The sequence below is a fragment of the Paroedura picta genome, chromosome 5 (assembly GCF_049243985.1).
Source record: "Paroedura picta isolate Pp20150507F chromosome 5, Ppicta_v3.0, whole genome shotgun sequence".
Classification (NCBI taxonomy): domain Eukaryota; kingdom Metazoa; phylum Chordata; class Lepidosauria; order Squamata; family Gekkonidae; genus Paroedura; species Paroedura picta.
In genome coordinates this window covers 50519630-50539759 of record NC_135373.1, presented here as the reverse complement: position 1 = coordinate 50539759, position 20130 = coordinate 50519630, and positions in this window count along the sequence as shown.

The following is a 20130-nucleotide window of genomic DNA, read 5'->3' as shown; positions in this document are numbered from 1 at the left end:
GATCTTTCCAGAAGGCATTTTCAAAAGAGGAACAAAGTAGTGCATCTATATCCCCTCACAAAGCTAAGCTGTATGTTGGTATAGTCCATTTCCAGAGCTGCATCTTAATTCCTGTTGTGGTTGAATACTGCTAGCTTTGGTCAATTGTTGCTTGGAGTCAGGTTTTGCTTACAAGCTCTGTTCTAAACATAGCCTTCTGTGTCACTTTCTTGAGGTCTTCATTCCCTGAGCCAGGGGTGTATTTGAAAGACATGGAGCTTGGAGGGACCACCTGTTAGTAGCTATTGATCCTGACAGAGAGCTGGTTAAGTTGATGGATGGGAAAGAGACCTTTCAGCACCATTTTAAATTTCACTTCCCTTCTTACCAGAAATATTTCTAAGCTATACACAGTTTTCTTGCTTTATGTATTAGGAGTAGAAAAGTGCAAGAGTTTAGTAGCACCTAAAAGAGTAACCAAAGCTGTGGCAGGACATGAGTCACTGCTCACTTTTTCAGATAGGAATTTAGGTGTGAATTTTTAAATACTTTTTGTCATTCTAATTGCAAAGTCAATCCTTTTCTAACTAGTGGCACTTTCAGTTCTATTATACGTCATTTCACTCCTTAGATACTGATACAATTAGATCCTTTTTAAAAGTTAGACCTGAGTTCTGAAGTGCCACTTTTGGTGGTCATCCTTTATCCTCTCTTTATACCCACAGGAACTATTCTTCACTTTACAGCTGTTTTGGTACATACATATAATCATGTTTCTCCTCCCCCCACACTGTGTTGCCAGTAGCAACAGACTTCTTAAATCAAGACAAGTCACAATATACCCCTGCACTGAACTGCCATCTACATCCATATTGGTCTAGGCAAGGCTTTCTCAACCAGGGTTTCATGAAACACTAGGGTTTCTTGATGGCTCTGGAAGGGTTTCCCAAATGGGTGGAAATTAATTTATTTTTAGATATTTTCTAAATGTGTTAAACATATATATGGTGATTTGATCATATAAGGTCATGTTGGCCCACCCCTCCATCCCAAAATGTCCAATGATGGGCCTAGAGGGAGTGGGAAAGGGAGGGACTCGAGGTGGGCATGTACACAGCTACGCTTCCCAACCATATTCTGCACAACCATACCACTTCTGGGATTTCTTGAAGCCTGAATGTTTTGGTGTTTCTCAACAATAACAAAGTTGAGAAAGGCTGATCTAGGCAAAGGCAAGCCGGGCCATCAGCACAAGGCACTCTGAAAGAGCAACAGTAGCCATGTTTGGACCAACTGACCTTGGTCATGAACTATGCCTTTCTGCACAGATTGGGGTCATTTATGCATCTTCAGTCAAGACAAATAACATGCTCCTTCCACCCCATCTTCCCCTTCTTGACCATAGTTTTGCGAAGTCCATGAGACAGACTTCTTTCTTCAAGACTCAAGAAGTGCTTTGTTTTCCCCTGTGTGGGTTCAAAGTAACTGCATTTCTGTTAGTCCTGTCTTATGTGGTATTCCTAATAAAACAGAATTTTTTAATTTTAATATCTGTTGTCTGCCTTGGATTCCTAAGAGGGAACAATTACCTTGTAAACACTGGTGAATGGTCTTTCTTGTTATTCCCTCCCACATTGCTATTCCCCAAAATTAAGAGCATTTGGGTAACAGCTGCCTTTCTATTACTTATTTTCATTCTTAATTTTGATTTTGTGTTTCTCCATAAAGGGGAACCCAGAAGAGCTTACAGTTGCTTTTAAATGCTTGCAATTTGTTAGTTCTACTTACCTTTCCTCATTAATTTCCTCTCAGACTGTTTCTAGATCCCTTCATTCTTCCAATACCTGGCTTTCTTCTGTTGTCCCACACCTCTGTTCATTTTCTTTGGCAGCTTCTTGTCTTTAGAATTCATGGTCTCCAGATAGTCTTATAACACAGTTCATCTTCCTCGTTAAGGATTGGGACATACCTTTTTCACATGACTTTTACAATTTAATGAGGTTTTGAAACTGAGTTAGTGTCTTCCTCATTGTCTCTCCTTACCTCTTCTCCTTCGTAAATGTGGCCAACATCTGGCAAGTGTTTACATTTTATATTGTATATAGTTACGATTTTAACTAATAATAGTACATTATTTTATTATTTTTTCCTAAAAGGACATGTGTAAGGAAATTTAAGGGAAGGCAAAACAGTTTAAACAATAGCTAGTATTATTTGTTCATGACCGGCAAGTCAAATTGCCCCTGAAGCAAGCCAGCTCCTGGCTTCCAGCAGCTCTGCAAGGTGATGAATCACAAGGAACTTTTCCTGTGAGGTAAATTTTCTGGATGTCATTCATGAGAGAGGACTATCACTTTTTCCTAAATTCTCTTCAGATTTTACCTAAACTGATTTTTTTTAAAAGTTGAAAGTTCAACCTTGCAATTGGAAAGAAAAAATAATTAAATTAAAAATGCTGCCTCTAACTGGGCAGCTTTTGAAGTTTATGTTCCCTATTATAGGGAAACTATGGGAGGAACCTTAGAGATTCATCAAACATCAAAGGGATAGCCATAAAGTATGAGACAACAAGGTTATTAGGGTACTGATCTCTAAAACTCTCTGATAGCCCCCCTGAAGTCTGAGCCTCATACCGATTCCGCAAGGGTGGAAAACGCTGGGCTAGCCCCCTTATGGCTGTGTGGCTAATCCCTGCGGCCACATGATACCAGCACCAACCCAATCTAGGCCTGGCATGGATGAGGCAATCTGTTGCCCCATGGGAAGGGAATGTAAAGAAATCTGCATTCCCTGGTCTGCTGCAGGGGCCAACAGGGCCTGTCCCAACACAGGCCCATGTGGGCAAGAAAAGATGTAGCTCCCTGGCTACTGTGTCCCAGCAGGCACATGAAATGCCCCATTCAGCTCCCTGGCTACTGTGTCCCAGCAGGCACATGAATGCCCCATTCAGCTCTGGGGTGCTGTGTTGCACTGTGGAGCCAAATGGGATATTTTTTTTTTATTTTCATGAAGGTGGGATGTGTTATGCAATCCCAATGTTGTGCAATGAACCCCCTCACTGCCCCTCCATGCAGTGGAACCCTTACACTCTGGATATATCTGTGGGGATACAGAAATCCATAGTGGACAGAGTCTGCTGCCGAAATCGGTCCCCTGTGGGGATGTAGAAAGTAGAGGAGCATGCTGCTTTGCTGATATGCACCAGTGAGGGCCTGGAGCAACCGCTATGCGAAATCGGTGTCAGGGGCATCACATATCCTGCTCTTCTAACATCCCCTTCGATGTCTTGTGGCTCAGTCCAAAAGATTCATCTTCTTTCTCAGGTCTTCAAAATGATCTCTTGTGAATGGCTTAGATCATTTCTGCAGCGCATCAAATCCCCACATCAGTGTTCTTGCTTATTCATGTAATGCAGAAAGTTCTGCATAAAATTTTACCTCCTTTGGTATAGCTACAAATTACACTTCTACTTATCTCACATTTTCTGAATCCTGGCTTACAATTTTGTGTGTGTGTGCTTCCTTCACAGTTTCCAAATAAGGAAGTCATGGATTATAAATTGTTTTCCCACTCTGCCTCCATTTTGTGTCTTCATTTTGGTGATATTTTCTTGTGTTCACCTCTCCTACTGCCCTCCCTTCTTCTCCAAAGTTCTTCCTGAGATATCCTCTTCAGCCATTGATGAGGTGGGGTAAACAAGCTTTCCTTAAAGCATTGTTACATTCTTCGCCCCAAATAAAGTGCATTGCTACATTAGAAACACATTCAAGCAAACCCATGCATTTTGCAAAAGGAATTTTTTTCTTCTGAAGGTCCTCATTGTAGTATTTCTGCAGCCTCTCAATGATAGCTCCAGCCACATAAAACATGAGAACTTTATGGAAGAGCTCCTGTGTAAGTAAGATTTACTTTTCAGTAAAGGAGCCATAAAGAGTCACTCTGATTGAGGAGAGTGCAACTGGGAAGGAAAGAAGGGGGTATTCTTTAAGGTAGAAATCTTTTTGGGAAAGGTGGTAGGCAGGATACAAAGCAGAGAACAAGTGAATGGAGGCATGGCAGTTGCTTTTGAAGTGTGCAGATGGGTCACCCCCAATCCTGCATCTGCTTTTCACTGGGACCAGGAGGACCTCTGAACCCAGTGGTTTGTGAGCTTCACAGCCAGCCATGGTGTTGGGAACTGAAACTGGAATACAACCTGGATGCAGCACAGGGAAAGATATGGAGAGGAGAGCAGAACATGGGTCTGCCTGCCTGGGTGGAGGAAGAAGAGAGAGGAATGGTTTTGACATTTTAAGAGTGTAATAATGCATTAATGCTACCATGCATGCACAAAAATTAAAAAATGGCAAAGAGCATGATTGGAGGAACGACTTGGGAAGATTTGAAGAATCCCCGGGGAAATCACCACACTGTTAAAAGGATGGAATCATAAAATCAGAGAGTTGGAAGGGACCTCCAGGGTCAACTAGCCCAACCCCATGCACAATGCAGGAACTCACACAATGTGTGCACTGCAGTATGGTTGTAGTGAGGACATCTGTAATCATTTCTCCTGTCAGGTGGTAGATCAATTTGATAACTTCTTCTCTTTGCAGATCTCTTACTATGTTAATAGGTATGGTATGTTGGCTTACATTTTATTGGTTGGATATATGAATACAGCTTTGGTTGTCTTTGTAAACTTGTATGGGTTAAAGGTAAAGGTATCCCCTGTGCGAGCACTGAGTTATGTCTGACCCTTGGGGTGACACCCTCTAGCGTTTTCTTGGCAGACTCAATACAGGGTGGTTTGCCAGTGCCTTCCCCAGTCATTACTGTTTACCCCCCAGCAAGCTGGGTACTTATTTTACCGACCTCGGAAGGATGGAAGGCTGAGTCGACCTTGAGCTGGCTGGACAGACAGCTAGGATACATCTATGGGTTAGGATACATCTGTGCCTAAGTCTTTCAGTATTTCTTGACAACTTTGTGCAGATGATATGTATTCAGCTTCAGTGTATAGACAATGCAGCTATATCTTGCTTCTTACTCAATGAACTTATGGCTTCTTCACTATTAGAAGAATACGGGACCATTGGTGGACTTTCTATCTTTTAGACTTCCAACCCTGTCTGCACCCACATATGCCTCTAGCTTTGGTCTGTCATTGGCAGGTAACTTAAGCTTGAAATGTGCAGTACCCTTCAGGCATCTTAAAAAAGGTAAAGGTATCCCCCGTGCAAGCACCAAGTCATGTCTGACCGTTGGGGTGACGCCCTCCAGCGTTTTCATGGCAGACTCAATATAGGGTGGTTTGCCAGTGCCTTCCCCAGTCATTACCGTTCACCCCCCAGCAAGTTGGGTACTCATTTTACCATCCTCGGAAGGATGGAAGGCTGAGTCAACCTTGAGCCGGCTGCTGGGATTGAACTCCCAGCCTCATGGGCAAAGCTTTCAGACTGCATGTCTGCTGCCTTACCACTCTGCACAAGTCCCTTAATTACATTCCAGTATTTATTGGTTGAACATGAACTCTTTTCTGCACTGTAATTCTACTCCATGACTTATGTCAGGTCTAGTGAGTGTACTTATGTAGAGAAGCTTACATAGGATTTTACAATATGGGTTGTCTGCATGTAATTTGTTTTGTTTTTTTGTTTTTCTGTTTCATGTAACTTATTTCTATAGGTTGCCATCTTCCATTCTCAGGAACTTGATCAGATCTTTGATCTTTTGCTCTTGGCAGATAAGAAGACTTCCATCTTATTTGAATGCCTAAGTAGTGTGTAATATTGCCTAGATGTTTTATTTCTATGTGTTGGCTCAGATGGAGTACTATCTCTTTTCTGTCATCTGAATCGTCATATGCTAAAAGTGAATCATCAGTGTAAGCCAATATGTATATCTATTGGCCATTTCTGTGTTTGGTATATCAGCAGGGATCAGATTTGCTTCTCTTGAAAACTGCCTGAAGTAGCATTTTATTTAGTTTGAAGTTCCAGGGTCTAGCAGCTGTTTCAGTTCATAAATACTTTTCTGAAGTTTACAGACAAGTCCTTCTTTGCCTTTCTGTATGAATCCAGGTGGCTGTAGCATGTAAATCTTCTCTTCAAGTTCTCACATCTAGATGTTCAACTTGCATCATCTTACTTGAAGCAGTGCTTAGAAGTATTGTCACTGTTGTACGCTTAACAACTGGTACAAAAGTTTCAGTCTTCACCAAACTTCTGTGAGGACTTGGAACCACCATGTCTACATACATCTATGTGTGTTTTAGGGTTTGGATGTTAGAGGTGAACACAGGACTTTTCAGCCACTACGTCAGGGCTTGAAGCAACCATGTCCAACTACTTCTCTGGGCTTTTGACTCACTCCCTTCTCAGGGTTTTAAATCCACTGTGTCTATTCTTTTCTTCTTTTTACCATGCTTTGATGCTATAACACCATGGGGACATATTTCACGTGCTTCACAATTATTTTACAACATAATAACATTACTGCACATGGACAAAAACAGGAGATTCTGCCTTTAACCCAGTGCATGATGACACAATTGCACAACCCCTTTTCAAAAGAAATGAGGAAAACATGGGGAGGGTTAGATCTGAATTCAAGGGGAAAATCTCCCCAAATGGAAGGAGTGCTTTGAAGTTGGACTATCACCTGGGGATTCAAGCAGCACAGCACAGGGATCAGTGCTCTAAATATGGAGGGAGCAGGCCAGGCTGAAGTGCTGCACCTCCAGGCCAAGAAGGTCACCCAGCCAGCCCAGGAGGGTGCCAGGACTGCCACAGCCCAGCTGGATCTTCCCATACCATGGCAGGAAACATGTTCTTCAGCTGGATCCCCAGTACTGTAGCCTCTAATGAGCTGCTAGTAAGTCGGTGGCTGTGGAATTGTGGCTTACTGTAGACTTGTGAGACAGACTAGAGGATGGTAAGGAAGACTGCTAGCTGTATTTGCACACCATAAACTTCTGTGTTTTGAGAATGCATGCTGTGTTAAACAATACCTCAGTGTAACTTCAAAGCAGTTTTGTCAATAATACAACAGAGCATCCATCATCAAAGGGTGTTTCCAGCTGTTTAGTTTTTTAAAAATCTGGAAAAAATTTTGTTACTAGGACCTAATGGGCCATCCATATGTTCTCTTTCTATTGTGACATTATGAGGGCATATCAATTGCAGGGGGCACTATCATGCAGGCTGGCTTGAAACATTTTGAGTTGCATATTTCTTTGTTTTAGATAATGGAGAAGAACAGATAAACTTTCCACACAAGAAACATTTGCAGGGAATAACTCCATAAGTGAATCCTCCTGATTCACTCCAAATTGGTGCCATTCAAACTAAATACAGCCACAACTTGTGACTTGCCATCTATTTGAGGAACCTGAATGAAAGGACAGTTTCTTTACATGCATGTGTGTACATGCACACACAGACACAATGCCTGCAAATGTAGCTTTTATGAAGGTTATGAAGTTGGGTGTGGCTGGTCACTTGGTTTTTTCTTCCTATTTAACTTCCACAAACAATCTGCCCCTCTGAATACTGGGAAGAAATCTTTTTATGGACATCTTGGATGGAGGGACATATATGCACAGTCTGAGAAATGAATGGAATAAGGAGCTTAATGGGATATGGCCCTTAACTGTATAGCAGTTGTTTCTATGGATCTCAAGGTGCCACTTGTTCCCTTCTCTTCCCATAGCCTCTTTAGCTGCTGTCATCATTGCACACCACTGCATTGTTTATTGTGGTTGCTAGGCAGAAATTATGAGTAAGAGCTTGACATTTGGAGATTTTAATCCTCCTGGCCACTTTTTATTTTTGACTTGTTCAGATTTTTCTGCATGTCTGGGGGTTGTTCCATGTTTCTGTTAAGTATTATCTCTATTTGCACATAGTCCCACTGTGTGGATTTTAAGAATTAGGTATAAAGACGAATCCCATTGATGTCTTTACGTTCATAAGGGCTAGCCGCAGAACATTTGATTGTCCACCTCTCTCACTGAGTCTCAAGGCACATTACATACCGTAGAGCAGGGGTAGTCAACGTGTGGTCCTCCAGATTTTCATGGACTACAATTCTCACGAGCCCCTGCCAGCATTGACTACCCCTGCCGTAGAGGAGCTCTTCCGCTGCCTCCCAACAATTTGTCTGCTTTCCTCTGTGCAACAGCCCGATTCCATTGTGTGGAGAATGTGAAAGATATCAAATCATGAAAATGCACATTAAACTGTGCTGGCCATGGAGGTGGGACACAGTGCAATAACTCCCCTTTCCCCCCTTTTCTGTCCTGCTGTAGTTATTATTCATCATTTGCATTCCCTAGTCAAATTCTACATCTATGTTCCACTTCTCTGCTTCCTGTTAGGTCCCAGTTCTCTTTCTATACCTCATTAGAAGCCCTGTTTAAGAAATCAAGATGTAGTTAATGCAAGTTAGGAGTGTATTTCAAAAACTCTGTCAGCCCTGACGTGCAGCTAATGCTCACAGAGTCTCAGTTTTGTTGAACTTACTGGTTAATAAATGATCTTTCCAGCATAAGTGAGCAGCTGACATATTGCCTCAAATAGAAGCATCTTCCCCTCTCCCCAAGTTGGGAATATTTAATTAGGTTCCTGCACCATGCAGCATTTGAATGATAGGGTTTGTTTCTTTGTTTTTAAATTAACCGGTGATGCTTCCAAAGCAGATGGAAACCTTATGCATGCTATTTGTGTAACTGAGAAGCAAGGAAGATAGCTGTGAGTCATTGCAAACATCCTGCCTCCAATATTTTGAGTGCATCACTTAGCAGAGCATCTGGGGGCATGTGAAGAAGCAACTGCAAATATAACTTGTTACACATCTTAGTCTGTGAGTTTTGACGGGAAAGGCATTTTCAATACAAGCAGCTCAGAAGATTTACACTTCCTGAAAGAGCTGTGTTCTTACCAGATACCATGTCTCAGCTGCTGAGGGGAAAGTCACTCCAAAGCTTTCCTCCCACTCTGCCATTAGTGATCAGAATGAGCCACAATCAAAATCAATTATACATGAGAACTTGGACTCAATGGTATCTTGATTGGCAGGTAGAGTTGGCTGCTGGAGGTGAATGAAATATCTGAATATAGGCCAGCCTTTCTCAACCAGGGTTTCCTGACGGCCTTCGAAGAGTTTCCCTAATGGGTGGGAGTTAATTAATTTATTATATATTGTTTTAATGTATTAAACATTTATCTGGTGATATGACAATATGTAGTCATGTCCCAAAATGGACAATGATGGGCCGGGAAGCGGTGGGATTTTTAACTTAGCTAGGGTTGCCAGCTATGTATTGGGAAATACCTGTAGACTTTGGGGGTGAAGTTGGAAATGGGCATGATTTGGGATAGGGAAGGATGTCAGTATAGTATTATGTCATTATAGTATTATGGACTCTACCCTCTAAAGCAGTCATTTTCTTCAAGGGAACTAAGCCTAGGGGGGATTATATATAAAGAAGGTGCCTTATTTTAAGTATAATTTGGAACTGATTTGCATTATCATTTTTCCTTGTTGTTGTTAGTTGCGAAGTCGTGTCCGACCCATCGCGACCCCATGGACAATTAACCTACAGGCCTTCCTGTCTCTACCATTCCCCGGAGTCCATTTAAGTTTGCACCTACTGCTTCAGTGACTCCATCCAGCCACCTCATTCTCTGTCGTCCCCTTCTTCTTTTGTCCTCAATCGCTCCCAGCATTAGGCTCTTCCCCAGGGAGTCCTTTCTTCTCATGAGGTGGTCAAAGTATTTGAGTTTCATCTTCAGGATCTGGCCTTCTAAAGAGCAGTTAGGGCTCCTCCAGGACTGACCGGTTTGTTCGCCTTGCAATCCAAGGGACTCGCAAGAGTCTTCTCCAGCACCAGAGTTCAAAAGCCTCAAATCTTTGATGCTCGGCCTTCCTTATAGTCCAACTTTCACAGCCATACATTGCAGCTGGGAAGACCATAGCCTTGACTAGATGCACTTTTGTTGGCACTTTTGTTCCTTACATAGTTGTAAAAAAAATCTGCACTTCTACTAGGCTGAGCTAAGATGGGGCATGCCAGCAACATATTGTCAACATTTCTGCACATTAAGCTAGTATTCATAGTGCTGTGGTAGGGTAGTTTTATGCAGAATAAAATCATGTTTTCAGAAATGGGAACAGCTGATTGTTAGATTAGTATGAGAGAGAGAGAGACTGGTACAAGTAAGGCCCATGTGTTTTCAGGCCAAGTCTAATAATCTGACCATTGCACCAAATTCACAATGTTTACGAAAATGTTGACACTATTTAAGACATAAGCTGTACTTATCTCGTAGCTATGTTTTAATTAAATTTTTGCTATTACTTCCATGTTTCCATTGGGAACAAGAACAGATGTACAGGCCTTTTTACATGTTAAGTCCTCAAACTCATTGGATTGTGACTATGAATCAAACTTTAATGAGAGTTTTATGCCTCTCAAATTTAAGGGAGCCCTTCTCTCCTCACAACCAGGTTGAGTCAGCAGTAATGGTGATTGCCTTCTCCTTCCTTGCCGTTAAAGTATCCCACAGAGCCTTGAGAAGATGCCACTTCACCTTTTGGCAATGAGAATTATTTTTATACTTTGTGTTTAAGTGTTCAGCAATGGAATCCCAGCATGCTGAAGTATTGTAATTGCCGCTCAGGAAGTCTGCTCTCATCAAGGTTCTGAACTTTGAAGTCATTTGGTGCCAAATGGTGCCTTAATCCATCAGAGAGGTGGGAGGAAATAGAATGATCATAGCTAAGAGACATGGTTATATGACAGGCAGCAATTAGAGAAGGAGGAAAAGAAGACAAAATTGGCTATTGCAGAATGTTAGAAATCTATCTACATTGCATGTTGTAATCCTTGGACAGCCTTCACACCATTCATTAGATTCTGTGAAAGGGCTACTCATGAATTTGTACAACTGGTTCTTTGTGCAGACTATAGGTCTGATCATGCAATGTTTAAGCAGCTATTAAGAAAACAGTGCTGTACCAATCTATAGTAAATCATGTTTTTAGGCTTCCATTTTAGAGACAAGCAAGACTGATAACAAAAGTCAAATAACTCTTCTTAGATATATTCACATTTCAACAGCAGAACACTTGAAAAACTATTTATTGTCACTATCTTTCTATGCCCTGATAATATCTACAACTAAAGAAACTTCTCAGGAATAAAGGTTGCAGGAGAGCGAGTTTGGTGTAGTGGTTAGGAGTGCGGACTTCTAATCTGGTGTGCCGGGTTCAGTTATGCACTCCCCACATGCATCCAGCAGGGTGATCTTGGGCTTGCCACAGCACTGATAAAGCTGTTCTGACCAAGCAGTGATATCAGGGCTCCCTCAGCCTCACCCACCCTCAGGGTGTCTGTTGTAGGGAGAGGAAAGGGAAGGCGACTGTAAGCCTCTTTGAGCCTCCTTCGGGTAGAGAAAAGCGGCATATAAGAACCAACTCTTCTTCTTCTTCTTCTTCTTCTTCTACTACTACTACTACTACTACTACTACTACTACTACTACTACTACTACTACTACTACTACTACTACTACTACTACTACTACTACTACTACTACTACTACTACTACTACCTCTATCCCATTCCCACTCATCATGCTGTTAGCAGTCAGATTCCTCCTTTTGTTGAAGGGCAGTCTATAGCTAGAAAACCATAAACACCCTTCCTACAATATCATCTCAATTATCACAAACGGACTAAGATAACACAAAATGGATGCCATCCAGAGACAATTCTGGACATATTAATTAAAAGTGTGATTAAGAGCAAGTGGCTAGCTAATGACCTCCCTCTAATCCCAGAACAATAAGGGCATGTCTGCACATTAGTAAAAATAGCAGCATACCCACGGAATGGCAAAGCGCAACATTATATCGTGCCCCCTGGTCCTCCTCACAGTTTTGGTGTTTTGCCTTTGTCTGCCTTATTTTTGCACATCTTACCCTCCTCACCTGCTGCTGGAAGAGGCAGAAGAGAGCAACGTGCCTTATAGGCATTGCACTTTCATCTGTCAATCAGTTCAGGCAACCAATCCCCTTCTTCCATGTTTGGATGCAGTTTAAGGGTCCCATGATGCCCACTAATTTTTTTAGGCCCCCCCTCACAAATTGGCGGTAGCGAATGTCAGCCCCTCCACCTCCCTGCAATTGAGTATGCAGAGACTGGATGATTAGGATGTTGATTTTAATTGTTGACCAATTGTTTTTTGTTTTTTTTTTAATGTTTACTGTTCATTGTTATGGATTTTAGGGGATTGGGGTTTTTATGTGAGCTGCCTCAAGCCTTCAGGGGGAGGTGGGATACAAATAAGATGATGATGATGATGATGATGATGATGATAATAAATCATACTTCTCAGTTGCAATGCCTATGCATAGATCACAGATGCATAGTGCTTTTGAACATCATCCCTTATGCGATCACAAGTAGGCTTGTTCATGAAGACTCGATTTGGCCGCTTCGGCTTCAGCATCCATGGAAGTCAATGGTGCCATAGACTATAATGGGAATGTCAGCATTCCTGCCTTTCCTGGGGCCTGGGGAGTGTGGGTATGAAGTAGAGCCTCCAGACTTTCAGGGTAGCTCCGGGAGCTTCTTTCTGACTCCTCTCCAAATTTCAAAATCATTGGTTCAAGGGGTCCACATCTAGGGGCCCCTGAAGAGGGTACCTCCATCCCTCCATTATATCCAAAGGTGAGTCCACCAACATTCCCATTATAGTCTATGGTGCCATTGACCTCCATGGGATCTGAAGCCGAATCAGCTGAGTCTTTTGATAAATGAGTAAATTAATACCATACCTTCCTTCTGCTGGCTACCCCCCGTTTGCTAGTGCTTTTTAGAGTGGTGAATCAATTTTTTGGAAAAGCACTTTAAAATGGAGGATGTAGCGAGCAGTCAGCAGGCCAGATGCTGGATATGGGTGACATCATGTGAAGGGGCCAGAATATTCAGCTTGCATTTGACTGGCATGACACTACCTTTAAAGGGCGCAGAAATCCCCTAAGTCTCCCAAGAACCTCACCTTGGATTAATTTCATTAACACCCAGCCTTACTTGCTGGGTGTTTGTCATAATTAAGCAGCACTGTTCCTTGTCCTTGAAACCAGGCCTTAAGAAAAGATCTCAATGGATGAAGTATCCCAAATATAGCATATTCATATTTAAATCTGCAGGGCATATCTTATTGCTGCAGATCAGATTTGTAAACTGGTACTCAACTCAAGGATTTAACATTCAACCTTTGCATTCAAGGAACTTCCAGAAGCAGCGTCTCCTTGTATTTAATGGTCCTGCTCAACCTCATTCTTGAATATAAGCAGGTTCTCTTTTCTCTTGAGTGCATTTAATACATCTATAACATTTTGACTACCGATTATCAGCAGGATCAGAAACAGAACAGCTCAGGATGAAAACTGGCACAAGAACAGGGTTCTCATCTAACTGAAGTTTTAGCAAAAGTTTCTAACCAGTTTAACAACAAGGTCTCATTGAATGTCAAGATGAAGCAGCTTTCATTGTGTTTTTATAAAGTATTTTTTAGTGGTAGATGAACTTAAAAAAATATCAGTGAGTTGTTATTCACATCTATTTCCATTTTGTTCCCTACATACTAATCATCAATTGTCATGTTTTTAATAGAAGCCCATTCTTGAGGGCTGAGAATGACAGCTCAATTTAGAGAACAGTCAGCTGCCTGACCTATTCTGACCTTGGCCAGTCCAATGGGAGAAATAAAATATTATGTTCTAATATCTATGTTTAAGGGGATGTGACTCAGGGTTTTCCTTACATTATATCTCAAACAATGAAACAATTATAACTTTGGGTGCATGTAATTGCTTCCAATATAGAAAGCTCCCTTTTAATAGGAAAATTTAAATAAATCATTAAGTTACATTTTGGATACAAAAACGTTTTGCATGCTGTCTAGTTTACGCAATAAATTAGGAAAGGGAAACAAACATTTTAGGGCATTACACATTGGTTGACCAACATTAAAAAAGGAGTTTCCTATAAACATTCAGAATTATTGCAGCTGCTCTTTCAGTTTTAATTATGAATGGGAATGACTTTTGGCATTCAGTTTTAAATATAGTCAAGAGCTGTCAAAGATTCATCAGAAGCTGTACTGTTGTCCCTGTTTTTCACCCTTCTTTTTATTGGAGGGCCCTGCATCTCCCAGCTTAAGTACATCATCCCAAAAAGGCCCTCTCAGACATATAAAACCCTTGAGGAAGAGAAGGATTTCTTTCAGTTCCCTATTGCTTCCCAAGTTTAATTTCTGTGGTTTTTCTCAACTTTTCATTGTGAGAACCAAGGAAAGTTAATGGACAATTTTACTCTACATGTACCAGACAAGGTTTTGTTTAAAAATCTGCATGGTAAGAACATTTTACAGTGCAATTCTAAACAGAGTTACCCCTTCTAAATCCACTGAAGTGAACAGGGTATAACCATCAGAGGAAAGTGATACTGTGGAAAGTACCATGTCTTTGGGGTGATCCATATTGTGTTTATTTAAGAAAAATCCTCTTGCCTTCCAGAAAATATCTAACCAAATTTATACGCAATAAAATTCCATACAAGCCACAACACATCCTAGAAAGCACAGTAATCATAAAACATAGCCCAGCAAAACTCAGCAAGCACTCTGGAAGTTGTGTCTGTTCCAGCTCTGATTATTGCAGGGGTGGTTGATGAAGTCTTACAGGAGAACCAGGGACAGGTGCAAGAAGAACTTCAGTTATGTACTGCATGGGACTAGGAGTGTCATGAAACATGCCTTTGGTCAGCTAAAGGCTTGAGGGCAGCCTTTCAACACACCTCATCGTCTTTGAAGAGTACATCACAGCATGCATGAGGATATGATGTTCTGATGGACAACTGTGACTCAGCCTCCTCATGTCCCCAACAGAGAGTGATTATGACATGAATAACAGGTGTCCTTTAGCAGATTAGAAGCATACATTCTCAAAAATTTAATAATGGCAAACCAGCTGCAAAGAACTGATGGGGGCATTGTGCCATTTCTTAAAAACATTTCTGCCTTATTAAAATGTTTGTTCAATAAAAGTAAAATTATCCCTTCCAAAAACCTTTGTTTTATCTGCTCACTCCACATTAGCCCATGATATGAGGCATACTTTCAAGCATGAAAGGTAGCCACACATAGCAAAGCTGCAGGCCATCGCCGATCTCTAGCTGGCTAGCCCATGTCCAGCCTGCTTGCCAAATTGATTACTTAAACTGACAGCACTAGATCAATGTACTAATGAGTTTGTACTCTGTGGAAGCAGGAATGTGTCAACTGCAGTTCCACATACTAAATGAGAGTTCCAAGGATTAACAGATCAGATTCTAGAAACTTTGATGTTCCTCTATAAATTCATATATCACTGAAAATGCTGCCAAGGATTCAAATAACTTTTTGGCATTGCAATGAGCTAGCTCGGGAGGGTGGTACAGAAATCCAATTAATAATAACAATAATTATTATTGTACTTATTACATGCCTCTCCTGTAGGCTCGAGGTGAGTCACAACATAACCCCAATAAAAACCCCTATAAAATCCGATACATAATACAACAACACAAAACAAAGATGTGGCGGAAAACAGTAAATAACTATCCCCAACCCCGACATACTGGAGCAAAGGGAGAAAGAGAGCACTGTTGATATTTGCTACTGCTGCTCCTATCTTAATAGTTATGATTAATAATAATAATAGTGATGATGATGATGATAATGTCACCATCTTACTTGGCATAATTCAGTTCAGGGCATGTAAGTGATCTTATGGTGAGCAACCTGGAGAACCTCAGTATGTATGAGGAGGTGGTATGGTTGCTCTGATGGTGGGGCTTTAACATCACCTTCCAGCAGTGCTGCTCAGAATTTAATCGTATCATATCATGGCTGCCCCAGAAACATGAATGCCCATTCTCTGAGAAAACCTGACCCTACTAGCCAATAAGCCTGACCTTACTAGCCCACTGGACAACAGGGGAACCATGGAATGGCAAACCCAAGGAGCCACCTGGGTGTCAGCTGCTGAGTGGTTACCTTGTTACCTGTCACTGCATACCACTGAATGGGCCCACTTCCAAGACTCCTTTACAAAGTCCCAAATGGGGATCAGGTGCATAAGTACAGCCTGAAAAAGATCCATCCCAATTTCCAAATCACCACAAGAGTTGGGTCGTTCCACTCCTGACAATGTTCCTGCTGCTGTAGCTAACAAACCACACTGTGTAGCCAGATGTCTATGGCCCATTTCAGGAGGCTCACCTCATCCCTACTGTAAAGGGCCTGTTGCCTAAAGGAAATATCTGTGTGTCTGATTAGGTGCCTGTCCACTGACTCAGTTAGTTGCTTAGCCTCCTTGCTAACTATACATCTGACTAAGTATACTCTGTCCAGGGATATGGCATCATGCCAGTTGCAATGTTCCAACAGTTCAGATGAGAAAAGCTTCATTCAGGGGAGCCTTGCCTGAAGAGGCTGGCAGGTTCTGAGTGTGATGTTTAAAAGCTGTGTGGAAGGAATGGGTCAAAATCTGTTGGCTTACCAACTAGAGCACTTTCTACAGTCAACAAACCTATGTGAAATAAGGGAGAGTCTTTTAACCACAACAACTGTGCAAGAAATGCTATTAAATTATAACATCTTAATGGAAACATACTACAAATCTGCAAGATCCCCCAGAACCAAGGACCAAAATAGACCCATTTTCAGGTTGTTACCAAAAGCTAAAACACAAGAACACTCAGATCTTTGTAACCAGGTAAAACATGAATATGACTGTCTAGCCCAAAATTAAAAAAAAAAAAACCTGTTTTCTATAATAAAACTTGGGAAGCTGTCGGTAAAGCTTTAAACTCATATGACAGTCGCACCTGTTGGCAGCCAGTCACCAAAGCTCTGAACAATAATACTGTTGGCACTCTCTACCCCATGGCGGCATGCAAATGGGAAGAACATTTATCCAATGTATAAACAGATTTAACAATAATAAATAACCAGGAGCCATCAGAACTCCAAGAACCGATGCCCTGCTAGGCAAAAGTAGAACCAGACGAGATTCTGAAATTATTAAAAACCTTACAGTCTCATAAATCACCCAGTCCGGTGGAATACCCTCAGAAGTGCTTACCCATAAGCCAGACTGGTGGGCAGCACCGTTGACAAATCTATTTACATGGAAAAATCAAACAGGGCAAGTTCCAGAGTCATGGCTTAATACCATAATTATACCAATACTAGTAAAAAAGCCCATTGTATCCAGAAGACAATGGGCGCTAGCAGGCAGGGACCAGAGCGAGGGGCAGGCGAGGGACAGAGCAAGGGACAGGCTACCTGAAAGAGGAGGCGGGTGGCGGCTCCTCGGCGTCTCCTGGTTTTTGGTGGAGAGTCCCAGGCGTGGTGCGCTGGGCTGCGGCGGCTCCTGTGCGTTTATTTGATCTTCTGCGGCTGGGGGGGGGGGTTCTTTCTGCTCCTTCTAGGAGGCCACGCCCGCGGATCGGGCCGCGCCCGGCCGCGCCCGCGGGGCCGCGCCCGGCCGCGCCCGCGGGCCGCGCCCGCGGATCGGGCCGCACCCGCGAGCCGCGTCTGCGGATCGGGCCGCGTGGGCGCGGCCTGGCCCTGATTCCCTCTCGGCGGCTGGAGTCTCGGCGGCTGGAGGTTCTCGGCGGCTGGAGTCTTGCCGGGGGCTCCCTCAGGGGCCGGCCTGACACGTCAGGCCGGGAGCAATCGCAGTTACTGGGGCTGGGAATCAGAGGGACCAATCGGCAGGCGCTTCGCGCCTGCCGATTGGTCCCTCTGATTGTCTGTCATGAGGAAGGGTCCAATCCGGACCCTTCCTCATCCCGGACACATCCCGCCCCAGAACCCCTTACTATTTTATTTAGTCCGTGGCGCCCGCGGCGCCACGGGCGGTGTACAGATATATAAAAGGAAGTGTAAGTTTAACTGGAGATTATCGACAGTCTCCTCTCAAATATAGGGAAACTCTATGCCAAAATGTTAGTTACAGACCCTGCAGCCTATATTCTGAACTGGTCTCCTTCTACTTCCTCTTTCTTGATGTCATCTCTGGTTTAGGGTAGCTGGCAGAGGGTGCAAAGGGGGGAGTGGGTTTAAAATTGTATTTTATTGTTTTAGCTGATTTTATTGAATTTTTACTGTTGTGAATCAATCTGAGCCTATATGGGAAAGAACAGTATAGAAATGTATTATTATTATTATTATTATTATTATTATTATTATTATTATTATTATTATTATTATTATTATTATTATTGTCACATCATCAGAATATAATGAAATGGGTAAAATATAGATATAGCTACATATATATAGATATACAGTTCTGCTAGATGCTCTTGACACTTTCCTGTTGTTGTATGATGTATACATCTTATCATGTTCTATCAGTTTTATTTTCATGCCTAAACTTTGTATTCTGGTCTAAGATCACATAAATGAACTATTCTCTTCTATTCTCCATTGTTCTGGAGAGAATTAGTGCCACCCTCTTGAATCATGTCTACATAAATTCATTCTCCTTGCCTTGTGTCCAATCAGCAGATGCACTTCAAAAATGCTATCACTTTGAATCAGAAGAATGCCATTGCATGGCCACATTCTGACATTTTTCCTACCTTATTAGAGCATTAGAGAAATTGGCCAGATGTTTCAGATTATGGAGAGAATCCAATACATACAGAATGTTTTTTTAGAAAGTAAGAGAGGTTGGGTGTCTGAGATCAGTGAAGGATGTTTGATTTTCATGAACATCCTTAACATAGTGTTAACTGTTATATGGGGTCTAGTTTTCTTATTGAAGATGCTTCCAAAATGAGAAAGTCTACAATGATACGGCATAGGTATAGAGATTAAAATTATACTAGAGAGATTATTTTGGTGTGGCCCTTGGGAGATGAAGTGCCAGATGTGTGTGTTTGGGGGGGTGGGATGTGATGATCTCTCTGGTGTTTCCAGGATGGTTAGTGCTATTCCTCTTTGCCACAAGGAAGCTGGGGAAAATCAGTCACTGCAGCAGCACTAACCCAAAGATTTGGGCAGGGAGTTTAGATAGTGTAGGATTTGTGAAGGGGAGGGAGTTCATCCTCCAAAGCCGTTATTATCTCCAGGGGAACTGATCTCTTTTGTCTGGAGATCAGTTATGATTCCAGAAGATCTCTAGCCCTTACTTGAAGACTGGCCAATCTGACTAGCAGAAATATCATCTACGTGGTTTTTCCCTTGTAGATTAAGAGGGTCACTGGGGCATGTGGTCCTTAAGTGTTTCTGCAGCTCATCGGCATTCCTGGAATTGTCCTCATGATAACTGGTGTGCGTTCAAGCCACATGAGTTCCAACTATCTTCTCAACTTCCACCTCTACAGATACCCCTCTCTCTCTTTTGTTTTATTCCCTGATATAAAGACAGTTGCAACTGGGGGGTCCTGATCCCTTCCTGCTGCCATCCTGGTCCCTCCCTCAGGTGGATATGCAGCTTTGCTATCTAGGTTAGTAACCAGTTGCCCCCTTTTATATATTAGAGATGCTTCCATATAGAAGATTGTTATTTTTACTTATGTTACATGTAGGGTATCTTTCTGTCTGACTATAAGAGGGAATTGAAAGCCAATCATTATACCTTTTTAAAATAACAGTAACAGAGATTTAGGAAGGCAGCAGTGTGTGTGGGAAGATAATGTCTAGCATCCTCTCTAGTCTTTGGGTGCTGTTGTTGTTCCATCTGCCGTTCCATGATAATCATGAAGAAATAATCCCTCCCCTCCTCCTACTGAAACGGTTTACTTGGCAACAGGCCTCTTGTCCTTCAGGGAAGCTGGTGGATCTACAGAACCTGCATTTTCCAGGGCCAGCAGAGACAAATGAACAATGTTGTCAAATGTCATCTCCTCAGACTTTAAATGTTAGTGCTGCTCTTTGTTTCTCTTGTCTGATCTCTGGAAAGCACTTTCTGCCTGAAGTACTCTGACAGGTTCTAAAGGGTTTTCTTCTCTGTCCATCAGTACAAAGGTTTCTGAAATAATTCTGCTTATTGAAGCAAGATGTTCAAAGTGAACCTCAGATTGGGGGAGGGGAGGAAGTAAA